The 26,297-nt window shown below is 41.4% G+C and overlaps 1 protein-coding gene across 1 annotated transcript in view; it reads right to left on the bottom strand.

The window, feature by feature from the left end:
* LOC115471189 (pituitary homeobox 3) overlaps window positions 1–26,064 on the bottom strand; it is a 192,791-nt gene extending 166,727 nt beyond the window's left edge. Inside the window, exon 1 of the mRNA XM_030204885.1 lies at window positions 25,893–26,064. The gene's annotated coding sequence lies outside the window, so the exon portion shown is untranslated. The remainder of the gene's footprint in view (window positions 1–25,892) is intronic.
* Window positions 26,065–26,297: the final 233 nt, after the last annotated feature.

Genomic DNA, 26,297 nt, shown 5'->3' with positions numbered 1-26,297 from the left:
ATTAAACTCTGGAATTCGTTGCCAGAGAGTGTGGTAAAAGCAGTTAGCTTAGCTTCCTAAGAGAGTCCATAAGCCACCGAGGTCTTTTCCCTTCTAATATAATAATCTGGGAATTATTTTTGAGCTTTAACAGACATTTCAATAAGGAATCAGTTTGTGTTGGTAGTATTACAGGAGATGGATTCCTATCCATCTAGTTGTAATAGTATTTTATATCTTTAGATACCAGTAAGATTTTTTCTGTTCTGGGAGGGAGGTTCAGGGAAAAAAGGGATTTGAACCTGTGTTCCTTCAATTATAGTGCATTGTACTAATTTATTTATTTGTTGCATTTGTATCCCACATTTTCCCACCTTTTTGCAGGCTCAATGTGGCTTACAGTATGCCGTAGTGGCGATCGCCATTTCCGGAATGAGAAATACAAAGTGGTATAGATGGTAGTGTAAATTATAGATTAAATTAATCAGTTCATTTCGCGTGAGAAATAAGGTAGTAGTGTGTTAACGTTCATTAGTGATAGCGTTACTGAAGCAGTCAAGTATAGAGAGTTCAGTTTTGTCTAGTTCTGGAAGAGTTTCGTTGCCTGGTATTTAGGATGGATCATTGTGGTATGCCTTTTTGAACAGGTTGGTTTTTAGTAATTTTCAGAAGATTGTTAGGTTGTGCGTTGTTTTTATGGCATTTGGTAATGCATTCCATAGTTGCATGCTAATGTAGGAAAAGCTGGATGCATATGTTGATTTATATTTAAGTCCTTTGCAACTGGGGTAGTGGAGATTCAGGAATGTGCGTGCTGACCTTTTTGTGTTCCTGGTTGATAAGTCTACGAGGTCTGACATATATACCGAGGGCTCACCAAGAATGATTTTATGGACCAGGGTACAGATTTTGAATGCAATTCGTTCTTTTAGTGGGAGCCAGTGCAGTTTTTCTCTTAGGGGTTTGGCACTTTCGTATTTCGCTTTTCCAAATATGAGTCTGGCTGCTGTGTTTTGGGCAGTTTGGAGTTTCTTAATGATTTGCTCTTTGTAACTAGTGTAGATGGCATTACAGTAATCTAGGTGGCTTAGCACCATTGATTGTACCAGGCTGTGGAATATTTCTCTTGGGAAGAAAGGTTTTACTCTTGAGTTTCCACATTGAGTGGAACATTTTCTTTGTTGTATTTTTCGTGTGGATTTCTAGTGTGATCACTAGGCTACTCCTCTGACCGGTTTGCTGTTTTGTTCAGAATGGCCATGATACCTGCAGCTGACATAGAGACTGGTTTCCTTTCCAGTGTCACTTTCAGGGGAGAGCAAAGGGGACATCAACCACTGGGGGATTAAGGAGGGGTTATGCCTTAATCCCTCCAGTGGTCAACTGCTCAATCAGAGCACCTTTTTGTAACTTGAATGTGGCTGAAACAGGTCTAGATTTAAAAAAAATCCTTCTTTTTAGTCAAGGATATTTCTTCCTGTTCGAAAAACACTATTGGATGTCCTATTTTTGGGCCCTCCCTAGTCCCGCTCAAAACATGCCCACAATACGTCCCCTTGCTATTTGGAGAAAATGCAGTGTGAAACTGTAACTAACTTTCCCAAATCAGGATTTGGATATTCTGAACAGGTATTCTGAAAAAAGCACTATTCTACAAATTCCCCTGGTTTCTATATAGTGTGCTTAGATTTAGGCGCTGAAGCTAAGGAGCACTGATAACAGCACTTAAGCATTAATGAGCACTAATTGGCACTGATTAGAATTTAGGTACACAACTCACTAAGCGTATTCTGTAACGATGTGCGCTGAACTTCTAACATGTGGAGGCAAAAAGGGGCATGGTTATGGGTGGGGAAGTGGGAGTTTCATGGACGTTCCAAAATTTAGGCACCTAGTTATATAATATGACCCAGTGTGCCTAAACCTATGTGCTGAGATTTACACCAGGTTTTCATTGGCGTAAATGGATTTATTTATTTATTCAGAACATTTATACCCTGCTTTATACCACTTAAAGCAGCCTCAAAGCAGCTAACAATGAAATGAGGAAACAATTACAATGACAGTAGAAAGGGTAGAAGGATCAGAGGAAGAAGGGAAGGGAAGGGAAAATGCACTGAAAGGCTTTGGCCAGATCAGAGGAGATACAAGTACAATGAAATCAGAAATTGATTAGATAGAAACAAAGAAACAGAGAAAAACAGACAATAAGGAAAGATGAAAAAAGTTCAAAATGGTCCATTAATATGTTGGTAGGAAGGACTTCAGGTGATATTTTGAGTCCGAGGTGTAGGCTGAACCCCCTTTTGCTGCCTGTGCCAGTCTCTGATGGTAGAGAAGGTTTTAATTCAGTTGGATTGAACAGTGGCATCCAGCCACCCAACCGTGGCAGGATGAGATGAATGCGACCGAACAGGCCAAGTTGAAAAAGCAGGCTGCAGAAGAAGTTGAAAGCTGCTCCTCAACCGTCCGCTCCAGCTCCTCAGACGATGGATGTAGCTACCAGGCAACGCAGTTCCAAAAGGCCCAACGGCCCAGCTGCAACGATCAATGGATGATGAACAGGCCCGGGGCGAATGGGCAGCAGGCTGAGTGCCTATAGGTGCAACCAAAATGCGACAGCAGTAGTAAGCGGCCTGAAGAGAAGAGGGAACCAGAGGCAAATGGCAGCAACTGGAGACTGTCATCGCTCGGCCGAACAGCTGATCGCACGCAATGAAGGTGGGGCCCAGGATGCCAACGGGCCCAGCAACAACACCACCAAGGAGTAGGGACATTAGTACGCCTGGTTCAGAGGCTGCCTCAGTGATCTCATACTCAAGCTGTTCAGGCTCTGACTTGCAGATAAGCTGCAGGGAGATGGTTCGAGACCTGGATTTGCATGAGTTTTCTGCATCACGACAATGAGAAGGGGTTGGGTTTCTAGCATTAATGCGCCTGCCACAAGTGCCCCGGGAAGCTTTCATAATAGAGGCTTCATGCACAAGAATGGCTGATATATCATCTACTGGCTTTGGATCTTTATCTGGTGACACTTTTTCAACAGAGCTGGTTATGCGGTTTAGTCGGTCCCCTTGGCTCTGCACTGCTGCCATGTTATGGGACGGTTCTTGGATCACGCAGCCCTCCTCCTGTACCACCACCTCGTGCTCTATTCCCACTGACAAGATCGCGGCTCCACGGCCGCCGGGGCTCCTCCTGCGATGCGGACACCCAGCCTTCCTGCGACAGGACTGCAGCATTAAGCGCGGCTTACGAATCCTGCGCTGTGCCCGACAGCACCCACTGCGAACAGATATCAGTGCTGAAATATCAACTAAGCATATTTTATAATTGGAGCCTAAATCTAGGGAAAGGGGAAGGGGACATGATATACTACCTTTCTGTGGTTATAATCAAAGCGGTTTACATATTACATACGGGTACTTATTTTGTACCTTGGGCAATGGAGGTTTAGGTGACTTGCCCAGAGTCACAAGCAGCTGCAGTGGGAATTGCACTCAGTTCCCCAGGTTCTCAGGCCACTGCATTAACCACTAGGCTACTCCTCTAGAAGCCAATTAGAGAATATGCTTAGTCGGCACTGATTTCAGGTACCATATATAGAATCTCCAATGCACTTAAAGTTAGGAATGGTTTCTAGAACAGTGCTTACACCCGGGAATCACACCTAACTTTAGGTGTGGCCATTTACACCAACTAAAATGTGGTGCAAATGCCTGTGCGTAAATTTAGGTACAGATACCTTTAAGGAACACCCCTGATCCACCCATGCCACACCCATAACCCTGTCATTTCCACACCCCCTTTTTGACTCATGCATAAAAATCACACACAGATCCTGTGCCTACATTTATGCACATACATTTCAATTAAATCTAATTAGTGCCAATAATTGCTTGTTAAAAAGCTACTTATCAGTGCTTATCAATTAAATTGCATGCACAATTTTTGCAACTTTTATAGGGGGTTAATGTGCATTAATACCTATGTTAACTGCAAGGCGCAATCCCTGTGCCTTCCCCACCCTCTAAAATGAATTTCCACATTAGGGACTAGATTCTATATATCACACCTAAAAAAAAATCAATGCTGAAATGAAATACGCCCAAGCGTATTCTATAAAGCACACCTTAATTTAGGCATACTTTATAGAATAAGCCTAAATTTCCACACAGTTCATAGAATATGCTGAGTGCCTGTCTGTGCAGTCACAGGCAGTTATGCCAGGTAAACCTTGGTGTAAATCCCGACCCCTATATTAGGCACAGACCGGGTGTATTTATAGCAATGCGCATAGATTTGAGAAACACCCACAACCTGCCCATTCGACACCCATGGCCATGCCCCCTTTTCAACTATGCAACTTAGAAATTATGCGCATCACATTATAGAATGTGCTTAGATAGTTATATGCATAAATTCTAATTAATGCCAATTAGTGTCAATAATTGCTTAACTAGCAATTATCAGCGCTGATTGGCTTGCTAATTAATTAAGTTGCATGCACAGATACAGAATATGACTGTATTTGTGTGCACAACTTTAGTCATGCTATATAGAAACTGGGGTAGGTGTTTAATATGACTGTTCCTGTGTGTGTGAACGCAGTGCATTAATTGTTTTAGCTCTGCATTAACTTAACATGTTAAAAATATGCATCAAACACCTAACACTGTAAGAAAAATACAGAACATTGTGCGTTGCATAGAGCTGCCTCTGGAGATATGATCACCAAAAGGATATGTTCATTGCATACTGTGACAGGAATGAATCTCATTCCTAAACAGGGTATGTTGGGTATGATGTGCTGCTCTTGGAGTTCCTGCTAGTGCTCTTCTTATTGCTTGCTCTGTATCAAAGACAGCCTTGTTCTGGAACTTATATCACATCTCTGCAGTGAAGTGAGTGAGGGGGCTCTAGCTTACAGATGAGCTAGAAGGAAAACAATACTGGCCAGACAAAATAGATGAACATCTGCTTGAGTGTGGGACAACCAAATTTGATGTTCCTATAAAACTTAGCAAATTATTTATTTATTTATTGCATTTGTATCCCACCTTTTCCCACCTATTTGTAGGCTCAAAGTGGCTTACAGAGTGTGGTTATGACATAATCATTTCGTTATGGAATGGGATAGAGATCTACACAGTGGTGTGCTGGAGCCGGCTCGCACCGGCTCGCAAGAGCCGGTTGTTAAATTTTCTTCCGGCTTGCAAGCCAGTTGTTGAAAATTGCGAGCCGGCTCTGGCTCTCCTCCCTCCCTCTTCCCTCCCTCCGGATCCGCCTCACCGCCTGCTTGTTTTTTTAATTCTTCCAGCGCTGACTGTCCTCCCCTGCCGGTTCGCGCTTTAAAAATGGATGCTGAGACTTCCAGAGGCGGCTTCGCGAGACTTCTGCTGAAGTCTCGGTGGCCATTTTGAAGCACGAATCAGCAGCGGGGGACAGTTAGCGCTGGAAGTGGGCAGGCAAGACTGCCTGCCCCAAAGAATTCAAAGAACAAGCGGGCGGTGAGGGACCAGATCGGGAGTGAGGGAGGAGAAGAATTTGCCAAACAATTCTGGAGGGGGTGGCAGGGGGAAAAGGGAGTCGCTGGTGGGCATGGGTGGATGGAGGGGGTCGCTGGGTATGGGCGCATGCAGGGCAGGGGAGAGGAGGGGAGAGAGAAGAAATGCTGGACATAGATGGAGGGGAGAGAAGAGTGAGGAAGGAGATGAGATGAGGGAAAAGGAAGAGAGGAGAAAAACTGCACATGGATGAAGAAAATAGGCAGAAGCTGAGGACCAGAAATGAATAAGAAAGGAGGAAAGGAAAGAATAAATGGAAAGGAAGCCCTGGAAACGGAGTTAAGAGGACAGATAGCAGCAGAATCGGATACTGGGCTAGCATGATCATAAAAACAGTCACCAGACAACAAAGGTAGAAAAAAAAATCATTTTATTTTCATTATAGTGTTTGGAATATGTTCACTTTGAGAATCAGGTGCTCAACATTAAAAGTTTATGTTTATTTACTTATTTATGGCATTTTATCCCACATTAAACATGAATTAGATTGGAACCTGGGATTATTTAATTTGTTTTCCTGGAGAGAGTAATGCATTGCCCCCCCCCCCCCCCCCCCCGGCTATAGCCAGCTCTGCAATTTTTTTTGGGGGGGGGGGGGGCGCAGAGGTGGACCAGGGAGAGAGCCTGTTGTTAAAAATTTACCAGCACACCACTGGATCTACACTAGCAAATCTTGGCAATAAATAACATCGGCAATAAGTAAATCAGAGTTGTACAAGGTACTTAGTCAAGATATTCTCTCTCTCGCTCTCTATCATTCTCTCACTTTCTTTCTCTTTTTTTTCTCTCATTCCTTCACATTTTCTTATTCTCCTTTTCTCTCTCTCATTCTCTCTTTTTCCTCTCTTTCTTTGTCTTTTTCTTTCTATCATTCACTCACATTGTCTCTTTCTCCTCTCTCTTTTCTCTTTCTTCTTTCTCTCACTGCTCTCTCTTTTTCTTCACTCTCTCTCACTCTTTCTCTCTGTCTCATGCATTCATTCTTGCCTTGCAACAAGCAGCCTCTGCAGCACTCAGATGAGCTGTGAAGGGATCAGAGAGGAAAGAAAATCAAACATCACATTAATCTCCATTTTTCATCCAAAGAAATAAGACTTTTGACAAATATGAGCTGGAAAAGAGAATTATAAAGGCCTTTGGGATGAAATGCAAAAGTTTTCAGCCTAAAACTTTCAACATCTGTTTTTCTTCCTCATTGGCAGCAATATTTTTCATTTAGCTGTCTAACTCATATCAGTCCAGATCTGCCTTAGACAATCTTTTAGTTTAGCTATTAGGACAGGTATACTTAGAGCTTTCTACTATATTCAAAATGCCTGATGTACTAAACAAAGTGTTTCCTGTTCTGAGAGTAATTTTATAAAAGGGCGCTGTTGGGTCTGTTTTATAAAAGCTTCCAAAAAAATCTCTTGTTGTAAAAACAAAGATTCAAACTGTTTAAAGGATCACCATATCAGAGGCACAGAGGTCATGCTTTTCATAAGTACTGTAAAGCCTCATATAATTGTCAATCCTGCAGTATTTTTCTTTATACTTTACTCAGGCTTGTGCATGCTAGTTCATAGCAATTCTTTAGTGCAAAAGAAAATGTTCATATGCTGAAGAAATGGGTTGAACAATGAAAGCTAAATAAGATTGTAGGAGTTAGTTTTGCAGAGTTTTTGGGATGGAATATGACACCCTGATGAAGGGTAGCATTTCGAAATGTGATTGTGTTGGTGATAATATATATATATATATATATATATATATATATATATATATATATATATATATACACACACACACACGCACACTAGTGGAACCAAGCCCGTTTGAAATGGGCCCTAGGAAGGGCTCTCATGTAAGCGATTTTTCCTCTCTCCCCTGCCCTCCCCTCCTTGTCCAGCAATTCTTTCCTCTCCTCCCATCCCCTCAGTGTCCTGTGTGTGTGTCTGATTAACACAGGCAAGATTTTTATTTCTGAAATTTAGAGAGAGTAAGAGTGTGTATATGTGTGTGAGAGAGAGACAGAGAAAGTGTATGTGTGTGTGTGTGTGTGTGAGAGAGAGAGAGAGTGAGTGTGTGTGTGTGGAAGAGAGAGACAGAGAAAGTGTTTGTGTGTGTGTGTGCAAGAGAGACTGTGAGAGTGAGTTAAGAGAGAGAGTGAAAGTGTGTATGTATGTGTGTCTGTGTGTGTGTGTGTGTGAGAGAGAGACAGAGAAAATGTGTGTGTGTCTGTGTGAGAGTGTGTATATGTGTGTGCATGTGTGAGAGAGAGACAGTGAAAGTGTGTGTGTGTGTGTGTGTGTGTGTGTGTGCTTCTGTGTAAAAGAGAGTGTGCAAGGCTAGGGTCAAAATGGAGAAACAGGAGCGAAAATTTGGCACAGCACAACACATCCATTTGAGTCAGTTCTTGCCAGGATATTCTGGGAGGATTGGCCATAATTATTGTTGGTAGTGGGGAAAGGGGGACGCAAGTTTGTATTTTTTTTTCGGATACCTCATATCCTTGGCACTGGCCCTGCTCAATAGGCTGAATTTAATAAATTTCCCCCTCCAAAAAAACTACCAAAGATATACCATATCACAACCTATACAATCATAAGTGCGCTAAGGAAGGAGGCTAATGGAGGAGAAAACAAGTTATTTTTCTTCTCCTGTACTGGTGTAATATTTTCAAAAATTACTGTTTAGATGTGCCATGGCTGGTAAATGGGTGTAGTTAAAGGTGCCAACATTGTCCAGTTCAGCACACTATTAGCAGCCAAGTTCATACAAAGTTAATTATATTCAGTGGAAAATAAATCTGTTGGCTCAGGCTGCTTGCTATTTGAATATTCAATCACTGTTTCATTATTGCTACCAAGTATTACATATTAAGGGGATTCGTTTTAATTATTTGTCTAGTCCTTACGTGCACATGGTTTTGCTTTTTAAACCCAAAGGTTTCTTAGTATAACATTTTTCATGTTTGAATTAGTTTTTGTATACAAGTTTTGCTTGATTTGTCTTTATTTGAAATAAAAGAAAATGTTTAAACATATCTTGTCAACAAGGGGCGGGGTGGGGTGGGGCTGGTAGGACTGGGGGGGGGGGCAGCAAACTGGTCTGCACAGGGCCCCGCAGTTGCTAAGACCGGCCCTGCAACAGTGAAATGTGTGCCTGAGAGCATTTATTTTAAGTCCACTTTAGTGCCTCCTAGGGTGCCTCATTGCTCTCCTGGGATGTCTTGGGGACCAGTCTAGTAAAAATGCTGGCTCCTCCTACATCCCAATGGCTTGACATTCTCTGTTTTTCATTTGGACAGTTTGTTTTCGAATATGGTCCAAAAAAATGTACAAAGCACAAAATGGTATTTTTGAAAAAGACATTTTCCTTTTTTCGAAAATGACCTACTTTCCTATTGTGATTTTGGACATTTTATGTAAAACGTCCAAAGTCATACTTAGACATCATACTGAAAATGCTCATCTTTGTGAAACAGGCTCCCAGAATCAATTCCAGTGGCACACTGATGCCATTGCACACATTTATAGCAGCTCTGACACATTTGTATCAGCTCTGAAGTTGGTGGAATTGTGCATGTGTACTCTACGCATGTACCTGTGTTTTATAAAATACATGGACACATATTACGATACCACCTTCACTCTGCTCAAACTACACCCCCAGGAACACCTAGATACAGGGTATGTAAAAGTTGGGGCACACTTTTTGGATGCTATTGTACAATTTTATAAAAGTTGTTTTCTGCTTTATTACAAGCTTTACACATGGAAAACCCTTTATAAAATTACCCCGAGGAGAGTGATTCCATAAATGGGTTACTATGTTTAGGCTACAAAAAGGCGCTTATTTGAAGCTTATTTTGGAAAGGAAAATTAGGCACCGGCTTTTATTTACAGAATACTAGCAGAACAGGACAAATATGTACATATATTTTAGATGTGACCACTTACACCAGCCATAGAGCTTGCGCCTAAATTACAAAAAAAAACCACGTGTAAAATAGAGTGTTCTGGATGTGGTAACAGCGGTTAGCATATCTGGGTTTAAAAAAGGTTTGACAATGTTCCTGGAGGAAAAGTCCATAGTCTGCAATTAAGACAGGAAAATCCGCCAAAGGTACGAAAAAGTGTGATGTTTGACCACGGAAACCAAAGACTGGAGAGATGAATTCTTCTTTATGCTGGCAACCCATTTATGAGCAAATCCTTCTATCACAGAAAAGGTCTTTATTAAGACAGGCATGGGGGAAGCCACTGCTTGCCTTGAGATTGGTAGCATAAAATGTTGCTACTATTTGAGTTTCTGCCAAGTATTTGTGACCTGGATTGGCCACTGTTGGAAGCAGGATAGTGGGCTAAATGGACTACTGGTCTGACCCAGTATGGCTATTCTTATGTTCTGTCTTTTGCAAATATAACCATGTGTCCCTCCCATGCTCTGCCCAGACTCCATTCATCTTCAAACTATGTACCATTGCATTTAGGTGTTATTTTATAGAATGGCATATAGCCAGAATATTGGCATGTATGCGCACAAACACACAAATATATGCTGGAATTCGGTTCACTTATGTGTGCTCTTGGTGACTCAAATTAGATATCCTATTATAGCAGGGGTTTTCAGTCAGGTTTCCAGGATACCCACAATGAATATGCATGAGATAGATCTGCATACAATGGAAGTAGTGCATACAGATCTATCTCATGCATATTCATTGTGGGTTTCCTGAAAACCTGACTGGCTGGCTGGATGTGTCCTGACGACTGGGTTAAGAACCCCTGCTTTATATATTTACCTTGTATAGCTCACCTAAAGTTAGGCGCCAGGATGATGCATGCTAAGTACAAATTCTATATCGGTAATTGGGTATGTAAGTGTCATCATAGAGCACTAATGTCAATCTGCAGTTACACACCTAACTTAGGTGCGAGCATTCAAGGTAGCTCAATGGCTGGACTAAATGCTCACAGGCGCGTAACTGCAAGGATTCTAGAACGTGTGCACACAATGCTAGGCAGACCCAACACACAAACCACCAGGATTCTTTATCAGTCCAGACAAAGAGGCAATAAACTAAATTGTTTATTGTCTGAAAAACTAAACAGTGTAATATAAAAAGTGCAATCACCAAGCAATAACAGGTAACTGAAATATGGATAAATTATAACACTAACTAAACATTTGTTTACTTTCTAAAAGTACCTGGGAAGATCAGGACATATAGCTGCTCACAAGTTATCAAATGTAACTGTTTCAGGGCCTTAGCAAAGAGATCTGTCTCTCTCTTCTCCCTGACTAAGACTAGAACAAAAGCCAGTATTCTCCAAATGAAAATGAGCTACTGGGCCAAACAGAGACCAGAACAAGAAAATTTCAAAAATAGACTGCTTCTTGCTTCCTGTTTGTGTGCTAAAACTAAAGAAAAGAACATTCATTTCTCTGTAACAGCTTTACAGCAAAGAAACACTACCTATTGGCCATATAGGAGAAATACACTTCAGGATTTAATTAATGCAGGAAAATATCCAATTCATTTTACAGGCCTAAAACATACTGTTTCTTCACAAATGCACATATCTTAATTGGCTTAACAAGCCAATCAGCATTGTTAACAGCACTTAAGCAATAATGAGCACTAATTGGCAATAATTAGAATTTACATGCATATCTTCCTAAGCGTATTCTGTAATGCACTGCGCCTAAATTCTAAGGTGCGCAGGCAAAAAGGGGCATGGTTATAGGTGGGGAAATGGGCATTTTGTGGACGTGCAACAATTTATGCATGTTGTTATAGAATATGGCCCAATGCACCTAAATCTATGAGCTGGGATTTATGGCATATTTTCATTGGCGTAAATAGATACGCGCACTTCTGGGCACTGTATCAATTAAGCCTATTCTATATACCGCGCCTAAATCTAGGCACCGCTTATAGAATACGCTTAGGCAGAAATGTTTTCCCCACAGATTTTCTAGGTCCCATATATAGAATCTGGACTATACTGCCTACAGAATACTGAAGTTACATGCCTTTTCTATTTTGGCACTTGGGAGCCCAGATACCTTTATGGAATACTTCCAAAACCTGGTATTGAGGTGCCTAAAATCTAGGCACCTTCAGTTACACCAGGTCTAAAGGTGGTATAACTGCTGATGCCTAGATTTTGAGCACCTCAGTACCAGGTTTTGGGAGCATTCCATAAAGGTATCTGGGCTCCCAAGTGCCAAAATAGAAAAGGCACTGGGGTACCCAAAAGGAGTTGGATAGTCAGTGGTAGCAGATAACGGTGATATTCGGATAATTTCAAAAAAGCTGTCTTGGTGTTATCTGCATAGCAGGCTGAATATCCCCTTTATCCAGATAACAGGACACTTGCAACCCTACCTGGACATTTAGGGGTGAATTCTATGAACTGCACCTGAAAAAAAATGCTGAAAACCCCCCACTTACACGCTATTCTATAACCATGCCTAAAGTCCCGGGGGTCATGCGTAAATTCAGGCGCATCTATTTGTACCAACAAAAATGTAGTGCAAATGCCCCTGCCTAAATTTACACGCAGAACCCCCTAATCATATAACTGTGTGTGTAACCAAAAACCATACCCATGATCCACCCTGATTCGCTCATGACCCTCTCATTTCTATACCCCCTTTTTCAGAACATGCATAAAATGTAGGCATGGATCATGCATCTATATTTGCACGCATACATCTTAATTGATTCCAATTAGTGTCAATAATTGCTTGTTAAAAGCCAGTTGGTACTAATTAGCTTGTTATTCAATTAAAATGCACACACAATTTTAAGAACATAATAGCCATACTGAGTCAGACCAATGGTCCGTTTAGCCCAATGTCCTGCTTCCTGCTGTGGCCAATTCAGGTCACAAGTACCTGGCAGAAACCCAGTTAGTAGCAACATTCCATGCTACCAATCACAGGGTAAGCAGTGGCTGCCCCCATGTCCATCTCAATAACAGACTACAGACTTTTCCTCCAGGAACTTGTCCAAACCTTTTGTAAACCAGGTATGCTAACCACTGTTACCACATTCTCCGGCACTGAGTTCCAGAGCTTAACTATTCTTTGAGTGAAAAAAATATTTCCTCCTATTTGTTTTAAAAGTATTTCCATGTAATTTCATTGAGTGTGCCCTGATCTTTATACTTTTTGAAAGAGTGACAAATTTTTATAGATCTCAATCATATCCCCCTCAGTTGTTTCTTTTCCAAGCTGAAGAGCCCTAACCTCTTTAGCCTTTCCTCATATGAGAGGAGTTCCATCCCCTTTATCATTTTGGTCACTCTTCTTTGAACCTTTTCTAATATCACTATATCTTTTCTGAGATACGGCAACCAGAACTAAACCCAATACTCAAGGTGAGGTAGCACCATGGAGCGATACAGAGGCATTATGATATTCTTGCATCCCTTTCCTAATAATTCCTAGCATCCTGGACAGATTTCAGTGACTTTCATAGAATTAGGGGGTTAGTGTCATTCGCAGTCCGGATGGTGCTGCTGAATATCCAGATGATGCGGTACATGGCATAGATTTTTAAAAGAAACACCAACCGCAGTGTTTAGATATTGATCTGAATATTTTTATTATTAAACAGCTCTTTCAATTTACCTCACACATACAAAGAACACAAGGACAGTGACTGATTAGAGCCTCTTTGATGGCTTAAGCCAAATTTGGGACCTGTCTGTACTGGTTTCCGTGCCCTGGCGAGAGGGGATTCTTGTTTCTCCAGGAACCCTTTACCAGAAAATTGCGGATTCTCTGTGAAGGCTCCTCTGTACAGAACTTCCTTAAATGATCTCAGGAGTCCAGCAGCTAATAACCAGCTTCATTCAATTCCCAGTCACATTATTATCCAATCTGCCGGGAGGCATTAATATTCAGAGGTGAAGGCAGGAGGGAGCAAGAGTGGGGGGGCAGGGAGTGCAGCTAATGGCAGCTCCTGTTCTGTCAGTAGTCACTGCAAATAACTCTGTACCATGTAGGACAAACCCAGGTATTTAAACTGCAAATCCGAGTCATGCCACTGCTCAAAGAAAGCAGAAAAGGAGAAGGAAGATGTTAAAAAGAGAGAGCGAGCCAGACAGACAGACAGACAGAGAGAACTGAAAAAGCAAAGGAGGGATAAAAGACAAAGAGAAAGACAACAAGGAGACAGGAGAAGGAAATGAGGGACAGCTGTGCAGATGACTCAGTAACCTTAGTGAGCTCATATTTTTCCTGGAAATGTTATCATCTAATCAATTCCAAGAGCAGGTTTTTCCGTATTTGGTGTCTGAAACTTTGGAATGCTATAACATACTATATGCACTATCTTCAATAGCACTTGTCTCTACCTGAGCTGTAATACACTTCACAATTATGTCCTTCATGTTGTCCTTAGACTGTGGAAGAGATTATTTGAGGGTTTGTGATGTGTCCACTAAAACATTACTATCTAGAGCTCGTTCACTACAGCAGAAGACTCATTCAAGTGCCAAGAGTGTTTAAAATGGACTGCACAGAAACAGGATTTCAGGACATAAGATTGACTACAAGGCAAATAATTTATACAACCAATTTCAATGTTACACATCAAGAAATAATTATTAAGAAGAAAATCAAAGCAAACTAACAAAAAAATTCCAGAAGAAAATGACAAATGGCTTAATCAGAGTCCTCAAACATCATAGGAGGGAGAGGTATACAAACCCAAGCAATAAGGAAGAAAGAAGAAGAAAATACAATGAAGAAATAATTTCAATTATCTTTAAAAAGACTTAAACGGATTCTAGGGAATTCCACTAGGAATGATCATATCACTAGAGGCAGCTGACTTGCAGCTCACTAGGCTCAGAAAAGACATGAGAGTCCTTGTACCTAACAAGAGATTTCAATCTACTGGTTTAGAAATTTGCACTGTATACTAGGCTCCTTAATTCTTCCCTCAAAGGTCCCTCCTATTACAGCGGGACAAGTAGTATCCAGGGAAATGATGTTCCCAAATGAAATTACTCACTGCAAATTCATATTGAGTTGTAGATTACCAGTGCTAAGATAATCATCTTTTTTTGAATCTTTGACCTCTAGAATTATTCACGTCTTCTCTGGTAAGTCAACTACTGTTTCATGCCTTCTGTTCTGGACCAGACTTCTATCATTTCCATTCTATGGACTGACTGCCCCCTAAACACTTTTATTCTCTACCTTTTGAGCCAAATCTGTTAATTCCAGGTCCATCGCCATCTGTTCTGAGTTGGGACACCCACACTACATTTCAGGTTCACCTGTCATCCATCTGTGTCAAGTCTATTTTAGCAGTTATAGTCCTGTTTTTTCTATGCTAGGATGCCTACTCTTAGGGCATTCTTCTTTCTTCTGAATAAAACATCTCATTCCTGATTTATCATGCTCTAGGGCAAACTTTTAAAGTAATATTTATAAGAGATAAGAACTCTGCCTTATTCAATCTCCCTCCATGAGGACGTCTGACCATGATGTTGTTGTCATGGAAGTGGTGATCATAAACTGAGAAACCTGTCTCTTATTTGCCTATCACCTCTTTTCTAAGCCACTAATTCATCAAGAAAGTGTTGGCATTATCTATAGCCAAGGTCTTTCTCCTCAACTCACCTCCCACTTTTCTTTTTACTTCTGAAAATCAAAATGACATTAATCAAGCAGACGATTAAAAATACACTTTGAAAACAATTCAAAGTAAAAGAATATCACCCAATAAACCAACACAACTCAACACTCTTTCAACTGAAAGGAAGCTACGAAGAAGTTAAAAGGAGAAAGATTCAGAAGTAAACCACTGAAATACTTCTTTATGGAATAGGTGATGGATATGTGGAATGACCTACTGGAGTTGATAGTGGAGACAGAGACTATTATGTCTGAGTTCAAGAAAGTATGGGACAGGCATGTGGGCTGTCTTAGAGGGAGGAAGAGAAAGTGGATGATATGAATGGGCAGACCAGATGGGCCATATGACCTATATCTGCTGTCATTTTCAGTGATTCAAATTCATTTTAATAAAAGAAGTAATTTACATTGTTCAGTTTTTAAAGTCAGTCTCACACACAAACACAGCCTACAAAAACTCATAGATGAAGTCAAATGTTTGAAAACAGAATCAGTGAGTTATAAAACTTAAACTATTAAATATTGTGGTTTGTGGAAAGTTTGGAGAAAACCTCAAGAAAGTGATTTTAGACAGGTAAGTGGTAAAAAACAATTATAATTAAAATAAATTTTCACACAGAGAGCTCTCTAAAGTTGCATAGCTGAAATGGGGGCATGGCCATGGGCGGTTCGTGGGCTTTCTAACATTTATGCGTGTGGTTGTAGAATACACCTGGTCTGCGTATAATTTAGCCATTGGCATTTACACCAAGTTTTACATGGTGTAACTGCCCACAACAAAATTTAGTCATGCAGACAGGCGCTGGGCGTATTCTGTAAACCGTGCATAAATTTAGGCTTATTCTATAGTATTTAATATCGGTGCTGATTTTTTTTAGGCATGATATATAGAATCTAGCCTTTTGTGCCTAACTTTTGACACAAGTATATATGCCTGCCAAAGGCTGGTGTAAATGCTGGCATCCAACATATCAACAATTAAACTAGTTATTCAAATAATTGATTGCATATGCAGAGACGGTTCATTTTTTTTCTATTCTTTTTATTAATGATGAATAAGGTGGACCCTCAGTATTAATAAAGACGATTCAGGCATTCACCGGTGCTCAAACTTTATAACAGCGATTGCAGGAACCAATAAAGGATTTCACCCTCTGAAATACTAATCGTAATTAGCTTACATCCCAGGGTTCCACTATAAACAAACACCAAACCGCACTCTGTGATGCTTCAAATAAACAACACGTGTGCTCAAAAGCATGCTCAACGATTTGTGAAATGCTCAGAATAACTTGAGTCAAACATTTTTTTGCTATTAATTTGTCCATAAATAGTCCAAAAGACTTATGTTTAAACAATGTACAATCACAGGGAACAATCTAACCCTCTGTTTACTAAGCCGCATGGCAATGCCGACACAGCCCATTCAAAGTGAATGGGCTGTGTTGGCATTAGCACACGGCAGCCGCTAGTGCAACTTAGTAAACAGGGGGGTATTCTATAACATTGCGCCTAACTTCTGGGAATGCCCCTCCCATGGCCACGCCTCCTTTAGAGTTGCATTCTATGAAATTTAGAGGCACATGTTATAGAATAGGGCATAAGCAAGATGTGTGCATAACTTCAAACTGCTGCCAATTAACCCCAATTATAGATTGTTAGTGCCTAATTAGCTAATTATTTTACACATAAATTTGTAATCAGGGCCCAAATTTGGGCAACCTATACAGAATCCGGGAGATAGTGTGGCACTGAGCAGCTGATAACTCTTATCCTACTCAGCAGCCATTTTCTCAACTGGCCACTGGCCGTTGACATTGCAAACTATCTTGGTACAATCAATTTATTTAGGTTAATTTTTGAGAATCTATGTTAATTGTTTTTTAAGTTCTGATGTATTTGTTTTGTAAAATTATCATGTTCTATGTGGAGGAGTAGCCTAATGGTTAGTGCAGTGGCCTGAAACCCTGAGGAACCAGGTTCAATTCCCACTGCAGCTCCATTTGACTCTGGCCTCCATTGCCCCAGGAACAAAATAAGTGCCTGCATATAATATGTAAATCGCTTTGATTGTAACAACAGAAAGGCCCAATATGTGCTAATCTCTAGTTTTAAAGAAATTCTTTCAGTTACATTCATGCCAAGAAAATGCAAGAAAATATAAATTAGGGCTGTTTCCAATATTTGTATTCAATTCGATTTGGCCCTGAATACATTATTTAAGAATAATCTGGGGTTCTACTGTGCTAAATCCTATTGAAATAAACACTTGATCTCTGATTTTGCATTACTACTTTATTGTTTGTTATGTTAAAGCTCAATGCCCATTGTTCTTATTTGGCCAAATAATATTTTCCATTATTTGTATTCGGCCAAAGAGTAAAATATGTTATTCGGTACAGCTCTAAATATACAAAAAAAAAAAAAACACCCTTGGGAAGTGGATTATCATTGCACCAACATAAAGCCAGGTTTTTTGTTTGGATATATATTTTTTGATAGCCATAATAAACTGCCACTGAAGAGCAAAATAATAAAAAAAAAAATACAGAGGGATCTCAAGAGTTAAAAAAAAACAAAACAAAGCACAGCACAGAGGGCTCTCAAGACTGGAACAAGCAAATGTGCTTTTATTTAGAAGACCCAACATGGGCCATGTTTCTGCATCACCGTGTTTGCTCAAAACAGCACATGAACAGTGTACTGAGGTGGAACGATGAGGTAAAACTTAAAAACCACTCGGAGCAATCTGCTTGAAACCATCTGATGCCAAAAACTGCACTGCAGCCTGCAGTGAAACCACAAAATGTAGCGCACTGGGGAGGGGGCAGTGGTTAATGATGGCTGGCATGATTAGTTCATAAATATATTAGAAGACAGTGTGAAATATTCCCTGTGGTCCCTGAGCACACCAGGCTTCCAGCATGGTCTTTCAGTGTCCTGCGCATGGCATCCCATGTCAGCTCACATTGCCACTTTGTGTGTCTAGAGAAGAGCATAGGGGGCCAGCTAGGAGACACACACATACAATGCTCACTCCACCAGTCACTGACAGACTCCAAAAAGGTGCCCTAGGATACTTAAAAAAAAAAGTCAAGTCCAATCAGTTTACTAAAGCTTTTGGACATAAGTACATAAGTATTGCCATGCTGGGAAAGACCAAAGATCCATCAAGCCTAGCATCCTGTTTCCAACAGTGGCCAATCCAGGTCACATAGTAACATAGTAACATAGTAGATGACGGCAGAAAAAGACCTGCACGGTCCATCCAGTCTGCCCAACAAGACAACTCATGTGTGCTACTTTTTGTGTATACCCTACTTTGATTTGTACCTATGCTCTTCAGGGAACAGACCGTATAAGTCTGCCCAGCACTATCCCCGCCTCCCAACCACCAGCCCCGCCTCCCAACCACCGGCTCTGGCACAGACCGTATAAGTATGCCCAGCACTATCCTCGCCTCCCACCACCGGCTCTGGCACAGACCGTATAAGTCTGCCCAGCACTATCCCTGCCTCCCAACCTCCAGTCCCACCTCCCACCACTGGCTCTGGCACAGACCGTATAAGTCTGCCCCGCACTATCCCCGCCTCCCAACCTCCAGCCCCGCCTCCCACTACCGGCTCAGCTATCCAATCTCGGTTAAGCTCCTGAGGATCCATTTCTTCTGAACAGGATTCCTTTATGTTTATCCCACGCATGTTTGAATTCCGTTACCGTTTTCATCTCCACCACCTCCCGCGGGAGGGCATTCCAAGCATCCACCACTCTCTCCGTGAAGAAATACTTCCTGACATTTTTCTTGAGTCTGCCCCCCTTCAATCTCATTTCATGTCCTCTCGTTCTACCGCCTTCGTATCTCCGGAAAAGGTTCGTTTGCGGATTAATACCTTTCAAATATTTGAACGTCTGTATCATATCACCCCTGTTTCTCCTTTCCTCCAGGGTATACATGTTCAGGTCAGCAAGTCTCTCCTCATATGTCTTGTTACGCAAATCCCATACCATTCTCGTAGCTTTTCTTTGCACCGCTTCGATTCTTTTTACATCCTTAGCAAGATACGGCCTCCAAAACTGAACACAATACTCCAGATGGGGCCTCACCAACGACTTATACAGGGGCATCAACACTCCCTTTCTTCTGCTGGTCATACCTTTCTCTATACAGCCCAACAACCTTCTAGATACAGCCACCACCTATTCACACTGTTTCGTCGCCTTCAAATCCTCAGTTACTATCACCCCAAGATCCCTCTCCCCGTCCGTACCTATCAGACTCTCGCCACCTAACACATACGTCTCACGTGGATTTCTATTCCCTAAGTGCATCACTTTGCATTTCTTGGCATTGAATTTTAATTAGTCACCACTTCTGGGGTATAAATGTCCCTTCAGGGTTTTTATTATTTACCAAATGTAAACTAATAACCCCTTCTACTATATAACCCACACAGTGTGCCCTTCCAAACAACTCCACCCCTCCAATCACCACCCGTCCCCTCCATACATTTCTTCCTGCATTCAAACAGTGCCCAGCGACTGGAAAAAGACCTCCAGACTGACTGGCAGCCACATGCAACGCCCTCCCCTCGGTACACCACCGCACTCCAATACCTGGCAAGATCCCAAAAAAGTACAAAACATTTTATACTGCTTATCCCAGAAATAGTGGATTTTCCCCAAATCCATTTAATAATGGTCTATGGACTTTTCCTTTTAGGAAGCCATCCAAACCTTTTTTAAACTTCGCTAAGCTAACCGCCTTTACCACAATCTCTGGCAATGAATTCCAGAGTTTAATTACACTGGCATTAATATTTTTTTGAGCTGTTGAATTTATTGAATTGTTAAATGTGGTATGTTTGTTATATTATAATCCATTCAGCACAATATTGCATTGAAAGGACAGAATAAAATGACTATATGCAGAGAAATAGCCTATGCAATAAAATAGATCATACCAGATGTATTAAAGATGTTTTCCCCATTTTGAATCTTTGAGGGGAGAAAAAAGCTTAGTAAGCCAGACCCATTAACCCATTAGTGCCTAATGTTTCCATAATAAAATCCCATATGGGAGCGTTGGGCACTAATGTTCACCATTGCAGCTTGCCTAACTCAGCAAGATTTCACATGGCATAAAATTCAGCATGAAGATGTCAGAAAGGCAGGGGTTAGAGACGAACAGGTTACACATAGGCAAAAAATGAGAATGTACTAACAAAAATTTTTTTTGAGTGTCTACCTATATATCACATGAGCTATGACAGAAATACACTGTAAAACCTGTGTGACTTCAGCTGAAACCAGATCATACTCGCCTACCAAATCATCTGTGTAAGGCCACATCGGTGACTGAACTTTATTCAAAACTGATTTCCCCCCAGTTTTGGGCATATGAAAAACATCTTTATTGAATAAGGCCCTATGCTGCTTACAAATTTAAAAGGTGTATACTTTGTGGCGACTAACAACCAGCACGCAAATAAAACTATACGTCATCTGCCAAACCAAAGGCGCTTCTTCTTTCCCTTTAGCTCCATCGATGAATTAGGACATTGTCTCCCTGTCTCCTTCACCCCCAACTCTTCTTTGTCCAAACACAATAGCATTAATAAGGAAAAGGTTTACAAACTGATAGAAGAGGGAGAAAAAGAGGAATGCGTCACAGAGAGCTTTTGACACCATAGAAGCCCAGGACTGAGCCTTGTTGCTTTACACCTCCAACCTAAGCAACCCCTGCCAACCCAAGATGTAAGCCTGTATCAATGCGTCTCCTTCCCGTTTTTAAGGGGGCTAAGCAGTTCACTGTAGCCATCAGTCTTCGATTTTCTCGCGGGAGAAAGTACTAGTTCGCGGTCGTTCATCGTATCTATTGCTGAGTGGGAACGTGTTACCTTCGCTGTAATGTTTCCTCTTGACTCGCTGCTTCATATACGCGCAAGTGATATATGTGCACACGCGTATAGAGTAGCGCCACAAGGGGAACTTGACAAGTTAACACTGAACTTCGGCTTAATAGCGCATGCGTGTATGCTGTAACGCTATGAAGCATGAATCAGTAACTCTCTATTATGCACTGTATACTTGTATATTTCCTGCACTCTGAGCATCACTTAAATATATTTTTTTCCCAGAACACAACCACATTTTCTAAGGAATGGCCTGGTGCAGCCGTGACATCCTGTTCTCTGCGCATAAGTATATTTGTCTGATGAACTTCAGTACATGTTGCTGTGCATCGGACTATTTAATCGTCTCCTTCTGCCTGCCTATAAGCCTTCGCACAGGGGTCTGGGAATTTTTTTTCCCGGTATATTTCTAGCGTTCCTATTTGTCCATGGATTTGTTTGTCTGTCAGGATCTGTGTTTCAGGATAAAACTTTCTCTTCCTCTAAATTTTAAAGTTCTCTTTTGTCTCTCAGTATGGACCAGTGCTTGCAGTAGTTTATTTCTGCCGTCTTGTATCTCTGCTCCTCAGCATCACTTTAGGTATTTTCCAATTCTTACCTGTGCTGTCTTTATGTGTGACTAGAGTTAGCCATGTCGTCTCCAAAGCTCATTTACAAAAACGCTAGAATATTTTATGTTAGGCCAATAAGAAGCATCCTAGCCTGGAAAAAAAATGTGTGTGCGTGCGAGTGTATAGTGTATTTGTGGAAGTCTCTGCCTGCAGCGCATGTGTTTTCTTGTGTCTTTCAGTCTCGTGTGGGTGTTTATATCTCCGTATGTCTGTGTAATGAGTGCATTTGTGGGGCTCTGTGCCAGCAGTACATATGCTGGTGTATTTCAGAGTCTGTGTTTCTCAGCGCCCGTCTTCTGTATTTCTCTGGGTGTTTCCCTAGCAGCTGGGACTCCCTTGGTACTGCAAAACACTTTGCACCTGCAGCCGTCAGTTGCACTCTTTTTCAGGGGCAGCCGGGAAGTGCTGTCTTTCAGTCTCTGCCCCCCAGTCCTTGTTCCTTTCCTCCCCGACCTAGTGCGCCTCCTCCTGCTTCGCCCTATTTCTTAAACCGATTTCTGATCTCCTATGGCCTCAAAATCCCAATCCCTGCTGTACCACAAGCCTGGTCTCTGCTCTTTGCTTCTTCCAGGCAGGCCTGTCCCAGTTACTGCTCCAGTCTCTTTCTGCTGTCCTACTCCAAGTTCTGGGCCCCTGGCCTGCTCACTATCCCGATCATTATATTCTTGCCTATTTTTCAGAGCTGAGCAAAGCTCTCAGATTAGGGGAGCAATCTGGGAGCATCCCTTAGTGTTAACTTATCATACATAATAAAGCAGAATCAGGGTATGAAGGGGCCTCTGTCTTCTGGTCTGACTCCCGGTCAAACCCATCTCCTCACCCAGTCTCTACAGTTTCAACACTATTTCTCAGGCTCTGTCCCATCGGCTCTCGTCCAGGTTTTGGTTGGCTCTTTCTCGGTTTATCGTCTGTTCCTAGAGCACAATCCATTTACAACTCTAAAAGTTTCACTGGAAAAAATTAAACTCATAAATACAAACGAACTCGGTGGGGGATTTTTCGCACTTCTGCGTTTTAAAACAGTATTTTATTATTAGTTGAAAGCTGTATGGGATTTTAATTTTAAATAACTGTATAGATTTATATTAAAAACATTTTATATGTTTAAACATTCATTTATTTTTCCTCCGTTTTTCTAGATCAGCTATGTACTTTTTAACGCATACACGCACGCTTGTTTTTCCTCAAGACACAGATACAATTTGTACGTGTAGTTTTGAGCGTCTTTGACTTCTTTTCGTTTTCTTTGTTATTTTAATGTTGCTAAAGTGCAAATAATTGACTGTGATAAATATTCTGAACACATAAGGAGAGTATTTTCAAATCTCCATAATACTCTTTTGAAAAACGCATGCGAAGCAAGGGCACGTTTAAAGGGTTCCTTTTTCTTCTCGGAGAACCAGGGCTGGAGAGACCAACTCCCTAATGATCGGGTTATTCAGCTCGAGCTCCCACCGAACGTACTTTTTTTGTTTTCACGAAGATCGAAATGCTTAGGTGAGTGCGACTAATTCTTTAAAATAATAGCTGGCGAAGAGTAGTAAAAAAAATGAAGACATTAGACAGTGGAATCAGTGCTTGATGGGAGAATATAATAAAAAGTGCTTTGATTTTAGGAAAATGTCAACTGAGCTTATGAATTCGCCTCTCCAACGAGTGACTAGATGGTCTGGTCCTTACATTTTTCCAGAGTACCTGAAAGCTCTAAAATGAAGGCGCATAGACGACGTTATTTTAATTTAATTTAATTCAATCATTTCTATAGGTGACAGTATATAAGGAAATGTACAATTTCTACAAGGGAATGATTGCGCAAAAGATTATTTCTATTATAGTGTATCTGAAGCGAACGATAATTTTAAGATGATCCATTCTATTAGTTTTTAATAGGTGAAGGAATATAAAATGTTTATTTCATATTTATATAGGTTATCTAGAAAAGTGACTTTTATTTCTGATGAAAGGCTTGTATAGATCCGGGAAAGTAGTCAAGAAATGTATGAAATTACTCTAATAAAATCTGCCTTTTTTTTTTTGTTTGTTTCCCCGCATTCAAGCCCACTAACACAGTGACCACTCTACTCTCTCCGTGATTTCTAGAGATGAGTAATGGTTGGGTGGATTTATTTATACTACCTAGTTTCTACAATGAGTGATAGTGTAAAGGAGGATTTATTTATACGCTGAATAGTATCTATAGAAGAATGATTAAGGGGTTTTCTATTAGTGTCTACAGGTGAGTGATTAGGGTTAGGAGGATTTGTATAAATTTCTAGTGTGGGCGAGTGATTACAATTAGGAAGGTTTCCATTAGCCTCCACCACCGCTAATGGCGAGAAAATGGCTTGGGCTGCAGCTGGAAAGGAAGACCCGGCCTAGACCCACCTCAAAGCCCAAAACACTTTCTCAATCAACTGCTGAGCGGAAGGACTGAGGAGAATCGGTTTCGATCCGATTTCTTTTAGATACTGTAGTTAAACAGATTCTGGATTGCATATTTTAGACAGAAGGGAGCCACTAATTAGGCAGAAATTCGCAAACTCGAGTTTAACAATGGGGAAAACAATCCGGAATTTCTCCCTTTCTACCCCCTGGTGCCCTGTTCCCACAGCTGCAACTGGGAAGGGGCTGGAGACTGCCATTGGTTTCTACGGGAAGGGTACTGGAATAATGGAGGTACGCAAAACATGATGTGTCCCCAAGGTCACATTTTATTATATTCCCCTATAAAAATCTTTAAAATTGCTTTTGCAAACGCACATAACCTAAACAGCGAATTTTGTATTTATCCACTTATCTTAGTCCAAACACAGACAAACTTATGATTTTAGTGATGTATTCGTTCATTTAGTAAATAACTGAGCTAATATGTCCTATAATATCAGTGCAGAAGAAACGTATTTGCTAAACGTATATCCCTTAGGATATTATCAGGCTTATTTTCAAAGCACTTTGGGAGGCTAAGTTCCATAGGTTTCTATGGAACTTTGGGAGGCTAAGTGCTTTGAAAATATGCCTCATTAGGACATATTAGCTCAGTTATTTACTAAATGAACGAATACATCACTAAAATCATAAGTTTGTCTGTGTTTGAACTAAGATATCATTAGCTCACTGTATCTGGAAACTATGACACAAGTCACTGTATGCAATATTTTGGATAACAGACATCTGCCTTGCAGTGGTAGTACTTCATTAAAGAGGTGCACCTCTCATTCCGGACATATTCCCTTGTCTAGCTCTCATCATTTACTCTACCGGTTCTGCATCCAGAAGTTGCTAAGGTGATATTTTGACCCTTTGGAGCACTTGTGTTTACAGAACAGAATACACGATTACAAGTGGCAAATGGATTCTCTTGCTTTTCCTCCACTCACTTCTACTACCCCCCTATCCGGAGGACAGGACGGGGTAAGGCTCCCGGCAGCCTGCAAACATCCCATGCAGGACAAGGCTCTCTCTCTCTCTCTATACTGTAAACAGGAGCCAGATCCTTATATAAATATCATTTTTCCTGCAGCTGTCTAAAGCTAACGAGCTGCGCCTTTTCTTTCCAGGGTTTGGAGCAGGCGGTTGAAGACTTATTCGCCTTGTTTTCTAGCTTTTCTGGCTGTCTGGAATCCGAAATTTTAACAACTGGATTACATCTAATGTGAATGATTTACAAGCAAGAGCTGGATCATTACTAAAGTTAGGAAGTGGGAGACATCTGTTTGACTGGAGCCCTGATTTGACAAGAGATGGTGGAGAATGCTCTGTACTAGACTACAGACTTGACTTCTTCTGACACTCCTGCCAGCGGGTAATCGGACACATTGTTGGAGGCCTTCGGACTGGACAGAACCATCTGCAGGGACACTTTCTTCAGGTGACACATCACAAAAGAAACAAGGGAAATATTGGCCACTTTCCATACTTTTCCTGCAAACAAACACGCTGCTATGTGACCATCAATCCTCGTGCAAGTACTGCCGTGATGATATCGGGATAATAAGCATCAGCGTCACTCAGAGTGCACATGGATTAGGCTAAATTAGATAAATACAGCATCAATGGATTATTGGGGGTTTTGGGGGGGGGGTGCGCTCAGGCTCCGATTTTCTGATTTACTTTTCCCCAAGCCATGCATGAAGTACTAAAAGAAATCAGAGAAAAGAAAACGTAAATACCAAACTTACCCCAATTCCAGAGAGACTTAATCCTTGCTGGAGAAGAGGTTGTTGCCTAGGCTGCTTCTGTCAGAAAGTAAGTTTTCCCTGGTTTCTTGGGCGCCTTGCTCTCTATCAGCATCGAACTCACATGCAGAGAGGAGAAATTTCCAGTCGACTCCCCATTCAATGCTGCCATTCACTTTATGGAAAGCAGCCGGCACCCCTAGTCAGAGCCAGCGGTTGCCCACTCTAAAACCCGCCCCATTCCACGAGGGGCCGTCCCGTGCAGGCCGAGACCCGCGGAGCCCCGCCCAGGGACCAAGAGTGCCAATCGCAGGCAGTCCTTCTCCAAAAGAGCCACACCTGCTTACCGAGCACGGAGTTAGTGGCTTCCTGACCCCGCCCCCTTGGCTTAGCCGCGCCCCGACACCG

Source organism: Microcaecilia unicolor, chromosome 5 (genome assembly GCF_901765095.1).
Source record: "Microcaecilia unicolor chromosome 5, aMicUni1.1, whole genome shotgun sequence".
Lineage (NCBI taxonomy): Eukaryota > Metazoa > Chordata > Amphibia > Gymnophiona > Siphonopidae > Microcaecilia > Microcaecilia unicolor.
This window is presented reverse-complemented; position numbering and strand designations above follow the sequence as displayed.